At 40.3% G+C, this 17,692-nt stretch overlaps 1 protein-coding gene across 1 annotated transcript in view; it reads right to left on the bottom strand.

The window, feature by feature from the left end:
• SLC9C2 (solute carrier family 9 member C2 (putative)) overlaps positions 1-17,692 on the bottom strand; it is a 272,343-nt gene that overhangs the window by 48,921 nt on the left and 205,730 nt on the right. The gene's annotated exons all lie outside the window — the stretch shown is intronic.

The following is a 17,692-nucleotide window of genomic DNA, read 5'->3' as shown; positions in this document are numbered from 1 at the left end:
ATTTGGCAGATGGACAAACACCGGGTGATTGCTCTGGCCCTGGCTTGGCTACTTTTAGTTGTATGACATTGAACCTCTCTGATCCTCTCCATGTGTGAAATGAGACGAACAGCTCCTTCACAGGTGTAAGGAGAGAACTATGTAAAAGGATCTTGTTTCTTTTTTAGAAATGCTTGATATTTATTGAAAAGAATGCAAATGCTTTTTCCAGGTAGAATTAAGGAGCTGGGCAGAGTGTGTGTTTTTGTTTATTTAGTTTTCAGTAGGCTTTTTCCAAATGTGCACATCTGCAGGCCTGATGAAAATCTGAAAGAAAAATGACTTGTGTAAAACTGACTCATAGGAGAGAAGGAATGTCAGGATTTGATGCCAGGCACACGTACCCAGAGCAGTCTGATGGGGGCGGGAGGACCCTGGGAGCAGGTAGAGAACTAACCAGGCTGAAAGAGTGGCCCCTCTGGGGGTTAGTCAGCTGCCCAAATCAACACCCAGGGGATGTAGCCAACTCAGGCATCTTCTAGGTTGGTCCTTATCTCCAAACGTGGTGAGCTCTCTCCGGGACGTGGTGGGTGATGGGGAAGTGGCAGCATAGATCTCTGGGCAGACATAGGCCTGGCCGTCGGGCAGGTGGCAGCGGCCATGCTGTGGGTGGTCTGACCAGTTTGTGACAGGGGCCTGGCCTACAGCTGGGGCTCAGGACACAGCGAACTTTGCAGAAGAGGGGTTCCGGGGCAGCAGCGCGCTTCAGAGAGAGGCCCCAGCCCCAGTGGCAGGTAACCGAATCACTATTTGTGGAAAAAGGACAAGCAGCGCAGGGGGATGGGGGAGAGAACCTGAGGGCAGGGGAGGGAAGGAGACCATAGTGACCTTGGGGGAAGGGGGCAGCATGCAAGAGCCTGTCCTCCAGGGCCTGAGGGTCTCCAGGTCTAGTAACCAACATCTTCATTGTCATCCCAGCCAAAACACTGTGTCATTTCATCCAGGACATGATGACTGCTATTTTTAAAACACACACATTCCTGGTGGAAGGTGAGTATTCCCAGCAGCCATTTCCTGAAACCTCTTTAATCATCACAACACTGAGACTGCATTGTTGTCTCTATTTTACAGACAAGGCAAAGTAGTTTCCTGGGTCAGCATGTCCCAAATGGTGATCCACGGGATGGTAATGATAGTGCTGAGAGATGAGGGGCAGACAGTTAAAAAACACTTCTGTAGCCAAACGTGTTTGAGAAATAAGGCAGCAGAGTATCATGTTCGTGAACATGGACTCAGGAGTCCCAGAGACCTGGCTTTGAGTCCAGGCTCTGCCAACTATTAGCTATGGAGCTTGAGGAAGTGATAACTTTGATTGCCTCATCTGTAAAATGGGAATAATGAAACACCAGGTTCATAAGTTGGTTGTGAAGCACAGAGCTGGCGCAAAGAAAATCCTCAATAAATGTGAGCTCTTAGTGGCATTGTAGCTGGTTAAATACTGTTAACATCTTAAACATGGTCCTATAGTTCTTCTTAGGAGGAGATCGATTTCATTTAGGAAAACACCTTGATAAACCACTTGGAGGAGTGGGCAGAGATGAGACTCTGAAGTCATAAGATAGCAATAGCTAAGACCAAAACTTGGAAAATGAGGTTGGAAAAACCAGAGTCCCATAGTGGGTGGGTCCCCAGTAAGGGGCCTACTGATTTCTCACCCAGGCTGGCATCATCGCAAAGAGCTTGGGGCCACAGGGACAAGGTCTCCCCTAGAGTCTTCACCTCCCTCTTTTGGGCACTACTCCACCCCTTCACACACGCACAATTCCTTTTCAGGAAGAAAGCCACATGCTCCAATTGAGTAGTAATCCTACTAATCTAGTTTTCTTTCTTCCTCTTCACACCCTGAATTTTTTCAAAAGGAACCTATTTCTGTAAGGTCTGTTATTTGCAATGAGATGTATTACCGTTGTAACTAGATTAGAAAAGAAAAACTTCTTTACAAAAATGTTAAAGACTCTGCTCACGCAGTACGAGCTCCGGAAAGCCTCCCCTGATGACCCCCAAGTTAGGTGCCCCTCTTCTGAGCTCCCAGAACACCCCCTCTCTACCTATGCTACCAGGTGAAATTATCCAAACTTTCATGTCCATTGCCTTAACCAGGTCTCAAGCTCCAGGGGTGCAGGGGCCCTGACTTCCTCATCTAGGTATTCCCAGCATCTCAATCCATAGTGGCAGGCAGTACCTTGGCACCGATGGATCTATGACTGAATCTGGACATCTCCCCAGGAGAAGGACCCTTGGCAAGGGGGCATGGGTAGGGTCTGAAACGCTACCCCCCTCCCTGCATGATGGGTGCCCAGACAGTGAACCTTCCAAAGCCCAGAGCAGCGTTCTTACTTATTACATCCCGGAAATCCCCTGGTCGGGGGCTTTTAGGGTGACATCCAGTATGTAAATACTCAGGGTTGGGTCCTGGTGAGCGGCAGCGACAATGCCCTGTGTGAAAGTTCCACAGGCTAGCGGAGGGCTCTTTCATTAGTCATTTCAATGCACACAGCTGTTAGGAATCTGGCAAAGTTTAATTTGGCTGAGGGGAGTGCATTTTCCACTCGTGGGCGTCTTGAAAACTTTCACACTCGACAAAAAGAAAAGAAAAGAGTAAAGAACATCGTCATAGTCCAAAACGGGAAGCCAGAAATTGAAGGCAGAGAGGCTAGGGCAGCAAATATAATGGAGAGAGGCCTGAACATAAACCAAAGACCCAGGTTTACACTTGGCCCTGCCACTTCCACGTGTGCCATAAGGCAAGTCAGCCCCTGCTCTCAGGGCCCTCCCATGTGAACAGAGATATTAATGCCTCCCTAGGAAGTGGGAAAGGGTCACTGAGTTAGTGTGTGTGAAAGCCTGGGCCAACTGCCAGGCAGTGTTCAAAGACTAGGCATTATTTGCAGCTATAGAGGCAGAAGACAGAAAGTTCATAGAAAAGAGAGGAGGATGAATGCTGGGGAAGAGACACTGATTGAACTAGCTTCCACACCTCCCTGCAGTGCCTGCAAAAGACCCATGGGGACAGGAAGAGAGAACAAAAGGAAACAGCTCCAGGTCAGGGTCAGGTCAGGGTCGGGCCAGGAGTAGACTCCACTTACATCTCTGCTATAATGGACTGAAGGATTTTTAAAGGTTTTTAAAAAATAGATTTCTGGGGCTTCCCTGGTGGTGCAGTGGTTAAGAATCCACCTGCCAATACAAGGGACACGGGTTCCAGCCCTGGTCTGGGAAGATCCCACATGCCGCAGAGCAACTAAGCCCATGTGCCACAACTACTGAGCCTGCGTGTCACAACTACTGAAGCCCACGCGCCTAGAGCCCGTGCTCCGCAACAAGAGAAGCCACCGCAATGAGAAGCCCGTGCACCGCAACAAAGAGTAGCCCCCGCTCACTGCAACTAGAGAAAGCCCACGCACAGCAACGAAGACCCAATGCAGCCAAAAATAAATAAATAAAACAAATTAATTTAAAACAAAATAGATTTCTGACTCCACTGATAACATTACCCTGGACTCAAGCCTCCCCTGATTTTAACTTCAGTTTGTTCATATTTACGATGAAAAGCTGGATCCAAACAATTCAGTTGGCCTGTTCTTTGGCAGCATCCTTATGATTCCTTTCCACTGGTTTTTCCCTTATGATACATCTATGCATTGGAAATGTGTTTATTGAATGAGCTGCATGCAACAGAATGCAAGTAAAAAGCTTTTTTCCTTTCCTTTTTCCTCTGTCCTTTCAGCTCCACTATCTGGATTTGTGTTTTCCCTGCCGTTTGGATAAAAGCTGAACAATACCATGGATTTTCTGGCCACTCTTAGGCATAGAACAAAGAGGCCCTTTGTCTTGGCCCTTAAAAGACCAGTCCAACGTAACAATCAGAACCCCAATCGATGCAAAGCTTCCCTCTCTGGCTTTTCCCTTCAGTCTTGGAAACTCACTGTACAGAGGAGGAGGGCATGGACGTCACCATTTTCCCTGCTTTGCTTCTTCACCTCCCCTAGTAAACTGCTAATTCTCAACCTCAAGTCTTGGGAGAGAGGGAACTGGGGGGAAAAGACACAGTTGTTCATGGTTCTTCCTGTCATGACAGAGCCTTAGTGTCCTCTGGATTTGGCAAAGTTCAAACACTGACTTTCCCCTAGGGCTGCTCTTAGGCATGTCGCAGTAAGAGGATATGGCCAGCAGGTGGCGGTAAAGTCCTTTTTTCCTTGTCAGAAGAGCCTACTATCAGGTTTAATATGACCATGGAATTTCCATAAGATGCTAAATTTCCTTAAGAAAGCTAAATATGCTTTCCTTCCATTTAAAAATGAAACAAACAAACAGAAAATACTTGAAACTACAAACATATCAATCTGACTAGCATACACTAAATATATTTTTTAAATGATACTGACAAACATTCAAAAGTTTAGTCAGGCTCCTGAACTTTCTTCTAGGACCATCTCTGTACATGTCCTTGTAAAATCTCATTTTAGCAAGAATCCTGCTAAGTCGGTTTAACCAGAAACCCTCACCCTGGACATCTGATCACCATCAATAGCTGATCAGGTTCCTCATCCTCCAACATTCTGAGGTAATGTCTGATCACCCTGGCCTGCCTTCAACTAGACCCCTATTGGTCAATTTAGCCAGATTCCTCCTTACCCCTGGTGTTTCCTCTTAGTAATTTTCTATCCACTGACCCCCATCTGCTTCTTGGTTATAAATACCACTTGCCCATGCTGTATTTGGAGTTGAGCCCAACCTCTCTCCCCCACTGTAACATCCCATTGCAGTGGTTCCCTATACCTATCACAATTGTCCTTAATAAAGTCTGCCTTACCATCTTTCACAAGGGTCACGGAATACTTTTTCCTTTAATAATACCCTAGGGAACAAACTTTTAAAGAAAATCTCCCAAGTAATTGAATAATGATATAATTTACTAATTCTCCCCCTCTCCCAATTAACATCATGTAATGCTAAATCTTGTTCCCAGACTTTGCTTATAATTTACCTTCCCCTAAATTAGAGTCAGGAACTTTCACCAAGGGCTCCCTGTAAGGCATATTGTCATTTAAAGGCCTTCATGGGAGCCCCTTGCCGGGCTGTGCCTCTGCTGAGGGGAAAATATTGCTTAAGTACCTCATTCTGAAAGCAGTGTGCTCAGAACAATGGAATAAAACTAAAGACATACTGATGCACTGAGACTTTGCCGCTGTGGGCTGGAGCATTCAGAGAACGTTTTCATGCAGGAGCTGGAATGAGAGCAGGACCTTGAAAGGGTTCTGGTAGAAGATGGCACATAGCAGACTCCAGAACCCACCTCCTCCCATGGACACACCGAACCTATAAACACACGTGGGGCAATTCCCTCTGAAAGAAAACAAGAAACTAGCTGAGTGACTCCTACACACTGGGTGAACAACAAAATACCCACATATAAATGGGGCTTGGCATATCCCCAACTACTGGGAGCCACTAAGACCAAAGAAAGCAGCTTGGTTTGAGAAACAGCCAAGAGCTCAGACCAGCCTGAACAATAAGTTCATCCCCTACACAAGACCTGGGGAGAGGTAGTTGTTGTATCTAATGCACAGACATCAAGACAGAGAGTCAAGGAAACTGACGATTGTGTATCAAACAAATGAACAAAATTCCAGCAACAGACCTATTGAAATGGAGATAAGTGATTTACTGGACAGAAATTTCAATAAATGTCATATAGATGCTCATCATGGCCAAGAGAACAGTGCATGAACAAAGTGAGAATTTAGACAAAGAGATAGAATGTATTAAAAAGTCCCAAACAGAAATCACAGAGCTGAAAAATACTGAATAACTGAACTGAAATAGTCAACAGAGGGATTCAACATCAGACTACATCAGGCAGAAGAAAGGATCACCAAACTCAAAAACAAGGCAGTGGAATTCATCCAAAGAAGAAGAAATAAGAATGAAAGAGAGTAAAGATAGCTTAAGGGACTTATGGGACACCATGAAGCTGACCAACTATGCATCATACAGGTCCCAAAAGTAAACAGGGGAGGGAGGGGCAGAAAACATATTTAAAGAAATAATGGCTGAAAACTTTTCTAATCTGGAGAAAGAAACCCAGATCTAGAAAGCCCAGACAATTCCAAAAAAGATCCAAAGAGACCCATATCAGGACACATTGTAATTGTTAAAAGTTAAAGCTAAGGAGAGAATCTTAAAAGCAGCAAGAGAAAAACAACTTGTTAAGTACATGGGAACTCCCATTAGACTATCAGGATATTTTTCAGCAGAAACTTTGCAGGCCAGACGGGATGTGATGAAAGAAAAAAACCTGCCAACCAAGAATAAACTACTCAGCAAAGCTGTTTTTCAGAATTGCAGGAGAGTTTTCCAGACAAGTAAAATCTAAAAGTTTTCATCACCACTAGATCAGTCTTACAAGAAATGTTAAAAGGACATCTTCAGGCTGAACCAAAAGGATGCTAATTAGTAACAGGAAAATATATGAAAGTATAAATCTTACAGGTAAAGTTAAATATATAGTGAAATTCAAAATATTGTTGAGGATTTTTGCATCTATGTTGATCAGGGATATTAATATTTTAACAAACCAAATTCAACACTACATTAAAAGGATCATACACCATGACCAAATGGGATTTATTCCAGAGATGCAAGGGTGGTTCAACATTCACAAGTCAATCAATATGATACACCCCATTCATAAAATGAAGAATAAAAATCATAAGATCATCTCAAAAGATGCAGAAAAAGCATTGGACAAATTCGACATCCTTTCATGATAACAACTATCAACAAAGTGGATATATACCTCAACATAATAAAGGTCATATATGACAAGCCATAGCTAACATCATATTCAATGGTGAAAGCTGAAAGCTTTTTCTCTAAGATCAGAAACAAGACAAGAATGCCCACTCTTGTCACTTTTATTCAACATAGCACTGGAAATTCTAGTCAGAGCAATCAAACAAAAAAAGGGAATAAAGGGTATCCAAATTGGAAAGGAAGAAGTAAAACTGTCACTCTTTGCAGATGACATGATATTATATAGAGAAAACCCTACAGACTCCAACAAAAAACTGTGAGAATAATAAACAAATTCAGTGAAGTTGCAGGATACAAAATCAATATACAAAAATCAGCTGTGTTTCTATACACTATTAACAAACTATCAGAAAGAGAAATTATGGAAATAATCCCATTTATAACTGTATCAAAAATAATAAAATACCTATGAATACACTTAACCAAGTAAGTGAAAGATCTCTACACTGAAAATTATAAGATACTGATAAAAAAGAAAATTGAAGAAAAATTGGAAAAAAAAGAAATTGAAGACACAATTAAATGGAAAGGTATTCTATGCTCATGGATTGGAAAAATTAATATTATCAGAATGTCCATATTGCCCAAAGTGATCTACAGATTCAATACAATCCCTACCAAAATTGCAATGGTATTTTTCATGGAATTAGAAAAAACAATCCCGAGCTGTGTATGAAGCACAAAGACCTCAAATAGCCAAAGCAATCTTGAAAAAGAAGAACAAAGCTGAGGCATCAGGATTCCTGATTTCAAACTATTATTACAAAGCTATGCTAATCAAAACAGTATGGTACTGGCATTAAAGCAGACACAGAGATCAATGGAACAAAATAGAGACCCCAGAAATAAACAATATTTTAGTGCACATATGTCACATGCAATATTAGAGACACTGCATGGAACACAAATATTTTATGGGGCATATTTGTACTAAAAAATTGTTTATCTGAAATTCAAATTTAACTAGGCATCCTGTATTTTTATTTGGTAAAACTGGCAACCTAACCTCTATTTTTATATCGATAAGAAAACTGAGCCTCCAGGAAGATAAGTAACTTGACCAAAGCTGATACCTGGTTGGCAGTGTCACCAAGCTCTGAACCCCAGGCTCACTGAACCCTGTTCCCTCCATATTATATTGTCCCCTCCTTGTCCGTCCAGGAAGTTCTCCTCATCTGTCAGCTTCTCCCACCGTCTGGTAAAATAACCCTTGTCACCATTCCCAGCTAACTAGAAGAAAACTTTCCTTCCCAGCCAAGAAGGACTCACTGAGAGGTGAATTCCCATGACTAATTTTCCCAAATCTACATTCCTTGCTAATGCACCTTTTTTGGAAAAACAATGAAAATCTCCCTCATTTTTTTCACACTGATATTTATGTTTCTGTAACTCTTTCTGTCTCTGGGAAACAAATTTAAATACAACAGCCCATCCCAACTTGTGCTTCTGGCTTAAATTACCTGAAACATAATACAGTAATTTAGACCTAAATCTAAAGAGAAAACCTGTAGGGTCTTTGCACTATAAGGATACCACATGTTCAGTACTTCTTTTTGTTGTTGTTTTTTCTAGTCATATCTTTCAATACTTAATGCTAATAGGTCTAACCAGCTTGTGTCTTACTGCAGGATTTGTTGTGCTATGGTGAGACTATAACAGGACAGAACACCTTCACAAGGTCAAGGTTAACTTCTAGTGGAAAAGTTTGGCAACAGAGGAACATTTAAAGAAGTTTATACCTGTAAAGTACTTGAAACAGTGCCAAAGAGTAAGTGCTCAGTAGATGTGAGCTAGTGTCATCATTTTTAATTCCTGGGAACAATACTGATGGTCAGATCAGGACGTGGTTTTATAACTAATAAGTCATAAACAGTCATAAAATGCTGAAAGAGACAGAAGGAATGCTGGTGCAGAGGCAAAAAGGTGATTGAGAGAGAATGGAGAAAGCCCACTCATTCATTCAACAGTCATTAAGTAAATGAGTGCTATGTGCCAGTCTTGAAAGGCTGAGGAGTTTGGTAAGGGAGGCAGGTCTTTACAGTACAATGTGATAACTGCAATGAGAGAGTGATGCCCAGTGCAGCATGGAAGCTCAGACAAAGGCAACCAAAGCCAGTTAAGGGGGTCAAACAGGCATCAAGGAAATGGCCTAGAGTGACACCACAGCTGCCTCTTACTGGGGCAGTGAGAGCTGCCCAGGCTAAGGGCTGGGAAGATGGTCCATTCTACGTAAAAGAGGAACACTAAGCAGACATAGACTTAAAGCAGCAAAGTGTGTGCAGGGGAGGTGGGAACAATGCCGCTCCCCTCTGCCTTGGGAAACCAGTCAATTACTGAGCAGTATATAGTTACTACAACTATATACACCTAACCATGGTCCCCTACAGAAGGAAGACCAAAGAGAAGACTTCTCCCATCTTTAGCCAACCTGAGCAAGAGGGTCGACACCACAAGATGAGAGATTTGGTGACGGAAAAAGGAGTTTTGTCTGCTTCATATACTGACAATTGAAGATGTTGTTACATACTGTATCTTAATTAACTGTATTAATATCACGTGCAACCAAAAGCGACCTCACCAATGCATGGATCTTCCACATTAACCATCCTTACACAGATTTTATTATCCCATCTTACAGATGAGGAAACTGTTTCTTAAAGAGATCAAATTATTTTTCTCAAGATCACAGCCAGTAATAGAACTTCAATAGTATGCATAATTTTATTTCCCCTTCCTTTCCACCTCTTTAATTAAAACACAGCCTTCAGGGCCCTGTTTGAATCCCACCCCTCTGCAAAGCCTTCTCTGACCTCCATCACAGCACACTGCACAGCCTTTCACATGCCAAGTACTCATTAACAGTTTGATGATTGAAGATGATAATCAATGACTGGATGATTGTTTAGCGATGGTTGATCTGTGCAGGTGCCTCCTAACCACTGGGAAAAGAGCAACCACAGTGGCCTGGACTCAGGAGAGAAGTCTCATAGGAATGGCTAGGCTTTGACCCAGGTCTTGAAGAGAGTGGAAGCTATGAATTAGCAAAAGCACATGGGATAGGAAGGGGAGTATCCCACACATGATGGAGAAGAAATAATTTGTACAAAGGCACAGAATCAAAGTAAAAAAAATTACATCCACCTTTCAGGTCTCTGGCTTTAACATTATATTTTGCCAAATCTTTGATAATTAGAGAGGAATAGACAATTCTGATTGAAGCATCTTTGCACTTGCTCCTTTATGCTATACATATTTTGGGTGCCTTCTATGGGCGAGGCTCTGTGGGAGGTACCAAGATGAATTAATCACAGACCTGCCCTCACAGATAATGTGTTTGCTGGGACAGGAAGACTTACTCATAAATATCTGTAATAAAATGTAAAAGTGGAAACAACGATAAACAAGGTATGGATGGCTCTAGTTCATTAGAAGAAACTGTCACTTCCAGGTGGAGATCTTTCTGATGGCTTCCTAGAAACAATGGTGCTGCTGCTCGCTTATCCTCCAAGGAGAATAGGATTTGCAAAGATGAAGATGGGTTCTAGGCCGTTCCAGGAGGCAGAGGAAACCACATACAAAGAGACATAAAGGTAGGAAAGTTCAAGGCCCAGCAAAGAAGACTGAGGAGTTTGGTTTTACTGCAACACTGGAGACATACAGAAAAGAGTGAGAAATTAAGTTGCAACACAGGTGAAGCCATGTCATAGAGTGAAAAGAACATGAAACTTCAGAGTCCTAAGACAAAATTCCCATTCTGCCATCTCCTGCTTATGTGATCTTGGGGAAATTATTTAAACCTCCTGAACCTCAGTTGCCTCATCTGTAAAATGGGCCCAGACAGGTGGGTCCTCAGGTGTGCAATAATGTGATACCCCTTCTATCTAATATTCTTTAAATATTGATTCAACTTTTTTTAAAGGAGAGGCTGAGCACTGAGTCAGGTAGAGACCCCTGCCTTTCCTCTACTGTCCCAAGCAATTTCAATGTTCCAGCCAGCCAAACAACGCCCTGTAGTTAATAAGAGTCTTCTCTCTTTGAACTGTGTTCAGAACCTTCAATAGGAGTTCCTGGTGAATTTGATATCCCTTACAGGCAACTTTAAACTTCTGCCCTTCTGGCCTGCTCCTTGGATCAACTCTGCTCAAAGAATGGTTATAAGGATTAATGAGATTACACAACTAGAGTGCTCTGTAAGAATAGCTATTGTTACCACTGAGGGATAAACTGAAGGAGGAGAAACTGAAGTCATGGGGACTGGTTAGGCAGTAATTTAGGATGACTATTACATAATCCAAGAAAAGAATCTGAAGGCCTGAAATAAGAGAACGGTGGTGGGCATTAATGACGTTAGCGTCATTAACACAACTAGTGAAAAGGAAAAAGAAGCAGGTTTGGAAGAGAAGTCATTGAATCTGTTAGGGACACGCTCAGTTAGGGGCCAGTAACAGTGCAATCGGGGGAAAAATGTGAGAGACAGAAATCTTTGTAAACTCTCTCCTTGACCAAACTCTACTCGGGCTCCCCAGAACTCTCTTCTCAACTAGGCCCTGATTTTTAAGCTTCCATATCCATCTCTGCATTTTAGCAAGAATTCTTCTAAGTCAGGTTAGCCAGAATGCCCCATGCTCCATATGTGATCACTCTCAATACCAAATCAGGTTCTTCATCCTCTACCAACGCCCAGGTGATGTCTGATCACCCTGTTCTGCCTTTGGCAAGAATCTTGTCAGGTCAGTTTAGCCAGGACTCCCCTTACCCTTGATGTTTCCTCTTAGTAATTTTCCATCCACTGACCCCCCAACCCTGCTTCTCCCTACTTGTCCTTCTATTTGAAAATGAGCCCAGTTTATAGTGAGATCTCTTTTATCCTACTGCAATAGTTTTTCTAAATAAAATCTACTTTTACCATTTTATGTCCAGCTCTGGTTTTTCTTGACAGTAGTTAAGAATTCAGCCTGTTCAAGGGGAGAAATGAGAGATGGTAGAGGGTTAACGCACATACAGTCTTCTGTGTGTCCAAACCAGCAGCAGGGAGGCTGAGCCAGAGCACGGTGACTAAATCATGGACTGTTCCTACATTTTACACACTTGTGGTCTCTTTTCTGTTAAAATCATTCTTTGTAAATGTCCTGATGAATTTTCTACTCTTTCTGACTCTCAGTTATACGAGTGTGATAGGCAGAATAACAGCTCCCAAAAGATGTCCAAGTCCTAATCTTTGGAACCTGTGAATATATTACCTTATGGGACAAAAGGGACTTTGCAACCCTGATTAAGTTGAAATTTTTTAAAATGGGGGCTTATTCTGGATTATTCCAGGGCTCAATGTAATCCCAAGGGCTCTTATAAAAGGGATACAAGAGAGTCAGAGAGAGAGAGAGAGAGGTTGGAGGATGCTACTAGCCAGCTAGCTTTGAAGATGGAGAAAGGGGCATGAGCTAATGAATGCAGATAGCCTCTAGAAGCTGGAAAAGGCAAGGGAACAGATTCTGTCCTAGATGCGCCAGAAGAAATACAGCACGGTTGACACCTTGATTTTAGGCTAGTGAAACCCAGTTCAGACTTCTGGCCTTTGGAATTATAAGATAATAAATCTGTATTGTTTTAAGCCACTTCTTCAGCAGTAATTTGTCATAGTAGCAATTGGAAACTAATATAATAGGTGTGGTGAATGGCCTAGGCTATTCAATTGATTAGCCCTTGAGGAATGAAAGGTTGTGGACACATAACATTTAAGAACTGATGGTTGGTCTACTGTGGTTCTCAACAAGAGTGATTTGGCCTTACCCTTCCTAGGGGACATTGGAAAAGTCTGGAGATATTTTGGATGGTCCCAACCACAGGGTAGATGTTACTGTCGTCTAGTGAGTAGAGGCCAGGATACTATTCAACATCCTGTAATGCACAGGAGAGCCCCCCACAACTAAGAATTATCCAGTCCAAAATTTCAATAGTGTCAAGATTAAGAAACCCTGTCTTACAGGCCTCAACCAAGTTCAGAAACCACAGTGACATTATAAAGAATGCCATGTGCAAAAGTTAAAGATAAAGAGAGGATTCTAAAGACAGCAAGAGAAAAACAAAGAGTTAGTTATAAGGGAACCCCCCATAAGGCTATCAGCTGATGTCTCTACAGAAACGTTGCGTGCCAGGAGGGAGTGACAAGATATATTCAAAATTCTAAAAGGGAAAAGTATGCAGCCTAGAATACTCTACCCAGCACGATTATCATTTAGAATATAAGGAGAGAGAAATAATTTCTCAGACAAGCAAAATACAGCAATACTAAACCTATCCTAAAAGAAATATTGAAAGTTCTTTGCTAAACAGATAAAAAGCAAGAATCTGTAGGAAAGAGGAAATCACACTTAAATCATAATTTAAATTAAATCACAAGGAAATCACAATTAAATAAGCCAGTACAAGATTTTTTTTAAAGATCAAGACATTTTCGTGACAGCAATAACTACAAAACACAGCAACAGGATAAACATGAAGATGTAAATCAGGACATCAAAATCATAAAATGTGGGAGAGGAGAGTAGGAAATGTTGATTTTTTTTTTCATAATGTGTTTGAGCCTATTTGACTACCAGTCTAAAGCAAGTAGATATAGGAAGGGGTTAACATACTTCAAAAACAGGGTAACCACAAATCAAAAATGTACAACAGCTTCACAAAAACCAAAAAGGAAGAGAACACAAGTATAATACAAAAGAAAATCATCAAACCACAAAAGGAAAAACAAAAAGAAAAAGAAAGGAACAAGAAGAAATACAAAATCAACAGGAAAACAAGATTTAAAATGGCAATAAATACATATCTATCAATAATTACCTTAAATGTCAATGGAGTAAATGCTCCAATCAAAAGACATTGAATGGCAAATTGGATTAAAAAAATAAGAGGCTACAATATGCTGCCTCCAAGAGACCCTCTTTAGGGCAAAGTACAAACATAGACTGAAAGCAAGGGGATAGAAAAAGACATTTCATGCAAACAGAAATGACAAGAAAGCGGTTGTAGCAATACTCATATAAGACAAAATAGACTTTAAAACAAAGGCCATAAAGAAAGATAAAGGACGCTGTATAATGATAAAAGGATCAATACAAGAAGAGGACATTACACTCGTCAACATATATGTATCCAATATAAGAGCACCCAAATACATAAAACAACTACTAACAGACATAAAGGGAGAAATTGATAGGAAACCAACAATAGTAGGAGATTTTAACACCCCACCCACATCAATGGCAGATCTTCCAGACAGAAAATCAATAAGGCAAAAGAGATGCTAAAATAACACAATATAACAGTTAGATTTAATTGATATTTTCAGGGCATTACATCCAAAAATACCAGAATACACATTCCTTTCAAGTGCACATGGAATATTCTCTAGGATTGACCACATACAAAACAAGCCTCAACAAATTTAAGAGTATAGAAATTATTTCAAGCATCTCTTCTGACCACAATTGCATGAAACTAGAAATCAACCACAGAAAAAGAAAAGAGAAAAAAAAATTACATGGAGAGTAACAACATGCTACTAAAAAAACCAATGGATCTAGAGGGAGGGGATATAGGGATAAATGTAAACATATAGCTGATTCACTTTGTTACACTGCAGACACTAACACATTGTAAAGCAATTATACTCCAATAAAGATGTTATAGGAAAAATTAAAATAAAAAAACAAACAAAAAAATCCAATGGGTCGGGCTTCCCTGGTGGCGCAGTGGTTGAGAATCTGCCTGCTAATGCAGGGGACACAGGTTCAAGCCCTGGTCTGGGAAGATCCTACATGCCGTGGAGCAACTAGGCCCATGAGCCACAACTACTGAGCCTGCATGTCTGAAGACTGTGCTCCGCAACAAGAGAGGCCGCGATAGTGAGAGGTCCGCGCTCCGTGATGAAGAGTGGCCCCCGCTCGCCGCAACTGGAGAAAGCCCTGGCACAGAAACGAAGACCCAACACAGCCAAAAATAAATAAATTTATTTTAAAAAATAAATAAATAAACCAATGGGTCAACGATGAAATCAAAGAGAAAATTTTAAAAATACCTTGAGACAAATGACAATGAAAACACAACCATAAAAAAATCTATGGGATGCAGCAAAAGCATTTCTTAGAGGGAAGTTCAAAGCGATACAGGCCTTCTTCAAGAAACAAGAAAAATCTCAAATAAACAATCTAATTTACCACCTAAAAGAATTAGAAAAAGAAGAATAAACAAAACCTAAATTCAGCAGAAGAAAGGAAATAATAAAGATCAGAGAGGAAATAAATAGAGATTTAAAAAACAGTAGAAAAAATCAATAAAGTCTAGAGCTGGTTCTTTGAAAGGGTAAACAAAATTGACAAACCTCTGGCCAGGCTCACCAAGAAGAAAACAGCAAGGGCCTAAATAAACAAAATAAGAAATGAAACAGGAGAAATCACAACTGATACCACAGAAATACAAAAAATTACGAGAATACTAAGAACAATTATATGCCAAAAAAACTGGACAACTTATGGACAATTATATGCCAAGAAATGGACATGTTTTGTTTCTAGAAACATACAGCCCACCAAAACTAAATCTCAAAGATATAGATAATTTGAACAGACTGATCAATAGAAGTGAAATAGAATCTATAACAACAACAAAAAAAAAACTGCCTACAAAGAAAAGTCCAGGACCAGATGGCTTCACAGGAGAATTCTACCAAACATACAAAGAAGAACTTATACCAATCCTTCTCAAACTCTTCGAAAACACTGAAGAGGAGGGAACACTCCCAAAAACATTCTATGAAGGCACCATCACCCTGATACCAAAACCAGACAAAGACACCACAAAAAAGGAAAATTACAGGCCAATATCTTTGATGAATATAGATGCAAAAATGCTCAACAAAATATTAGCAAATCAAATCCAACAACACATAAAAAGATCATGCACCATGACCAAGTAGGATTCATCCAAAGTTCACAAGGATGGTTCAATATACACAAATCAATCAAGGTGATACACCACATCAACAAAAGAAAAGACAAAAACCACATGATCATCTCAATAGATGCAGAAAAAAGCATTTGACAAAATTCAACATCCATTCATGATAAAAACTCTTACCAAAGTGGGTATAGAGGGAACATATCTCAACATAATAAAAGCTCTTTATGACAAACCCACAGCCAATATAATACTCAATGGTGAAAAGCTGAAAGCCTTCCCACTAAAATCTGGAACAGGACAAGGATAAGCACTCTCACCTCTTCTGTTCAACATAGTACTGGAAGTCCTATCCACAGCAATCAGACAAGAAAAAGAAATAAAAGATATCCAAATTGAAAAGGAAGAGGTAAAACTGTCAATATATGCAGATGACATAATGCTATATATAGAAAACCCTAAAGACTCCACACAAAAACTGCTAGAACTTTTAAATGAATTCAGCAAGGTAGCAGGATACAAGATTAACATACAGAAACCTGTTGCATTTCTTTACATTAACAATGAAATATCAGAATGGGAATGTAAAAAAACAATACCTTTTAAAATCACACCCCCCAAAATAAAATACTTAGAAATAAACCTAACCAAGGAGGTGAAAGACTTATATGCTAAGAACTATAAAACATTAATAAAGGAAATTGAAGATGATTCAAAGAAATAGAAAGATATCCCATGCTCTTGGACTCAAAGAATTAATATTAAGATAGCCATACTGCTCAAAGCAATCTACAGATTTAATGTGATCCCTATCAAATTGCCCATGACATTTTTCACAGAGGTAGAACAAATAATTGTAAAATTTATGTGTAATCATAAAAGACCCAGAATCACGAAAGCAATTCTGAAGAAAAAGAACAAAGTAGGAGGAGTAACCCTCCCTGACTTCAGACAATACTACAAAGCTACAGTAATCAAAATGGCATGGTATTGGCACAAAAACTGACATATGGATCAATGGAACAGAATAAACCCACATACCTACAGTCAATTAGTCTTTGACAAAGGAGGCAAGAATATACAAAGGAAAAAAGACAGTCTCTTTAGTAAGTGGCGTTGCAAAAGTTGGACAGCTGCATATAAATCAATGAAGTTAGAACACACTCTCACACAATACACAAAAATAAACTCAAAATGGCTTAAAGACTTAAACATAAGACATGACACCATAAATCTCCTAGAAGAGATCATAGGCAAAACATTCTGTGACATAAATCATACCAATGTTTTCTTAAGTCAGTCTCCCAAAGCAAGAGAAATAAAAACAAAAATGAACAAATGGGACCTAATCAAACATAGAAACTTTTGCACAGCAAAGGAAACCATAAACAAAACGAAAAGAAAACCTACAGAATGGAAGAATATATTTGCAAACGATGCAACAGTCAAGGGCTTAATTTCCAAAATACACAAACAGCTCATACAACTCAACAATTAAAAAACAACAACCCAGAAAAACAGGCAGAAGAAATTGAGTTATTTGTAGGGAGGTGGATGGACCTAGAGACTGTCATACAGAGTGAAGTCAGAAAGAGAAAAACAAATACCGTTTGCTAACACATATATATATGGAATCTAAAAAAAAAATGGTACTGAAGAACCTAGGGGCAGGACAGGAATAAAGACACAGATGTGGAGAATGGACCTGAGGACACAGGGAGGGGGATGGATAAGCTGGGACAAAGTGAGAGAGTGGCATGGACTTATATATACTACCAAATGTAAAATAGATAGCTAGTGGGAAGCAGCTGCATAGCACAAGGAGATCAGCTCAGTGCTTTGTGTCCCCCTAGAGGTGTGGGATAGGGAGGGTGAGAAGGAGATG

The sequence above is a fragment of the Orcinus orca genome, chromosome 1 (genome assembly GCF_937001465.1).
Source record: "Orcinus orca chromosome 1, mOrcOrc1.1, whole genome shotgun sequence".
NCBI lineage: Eukaryota > Metazoa > Chordata > Mammalia > Artiodactyla > Delphinidae > Orcinus > Orcinus orca.
The sequence above is the reverse complement of the archived record's forward strand: the minus strand, read 5'-3'. Positions and strand labels throughout refer to the sequence as shown.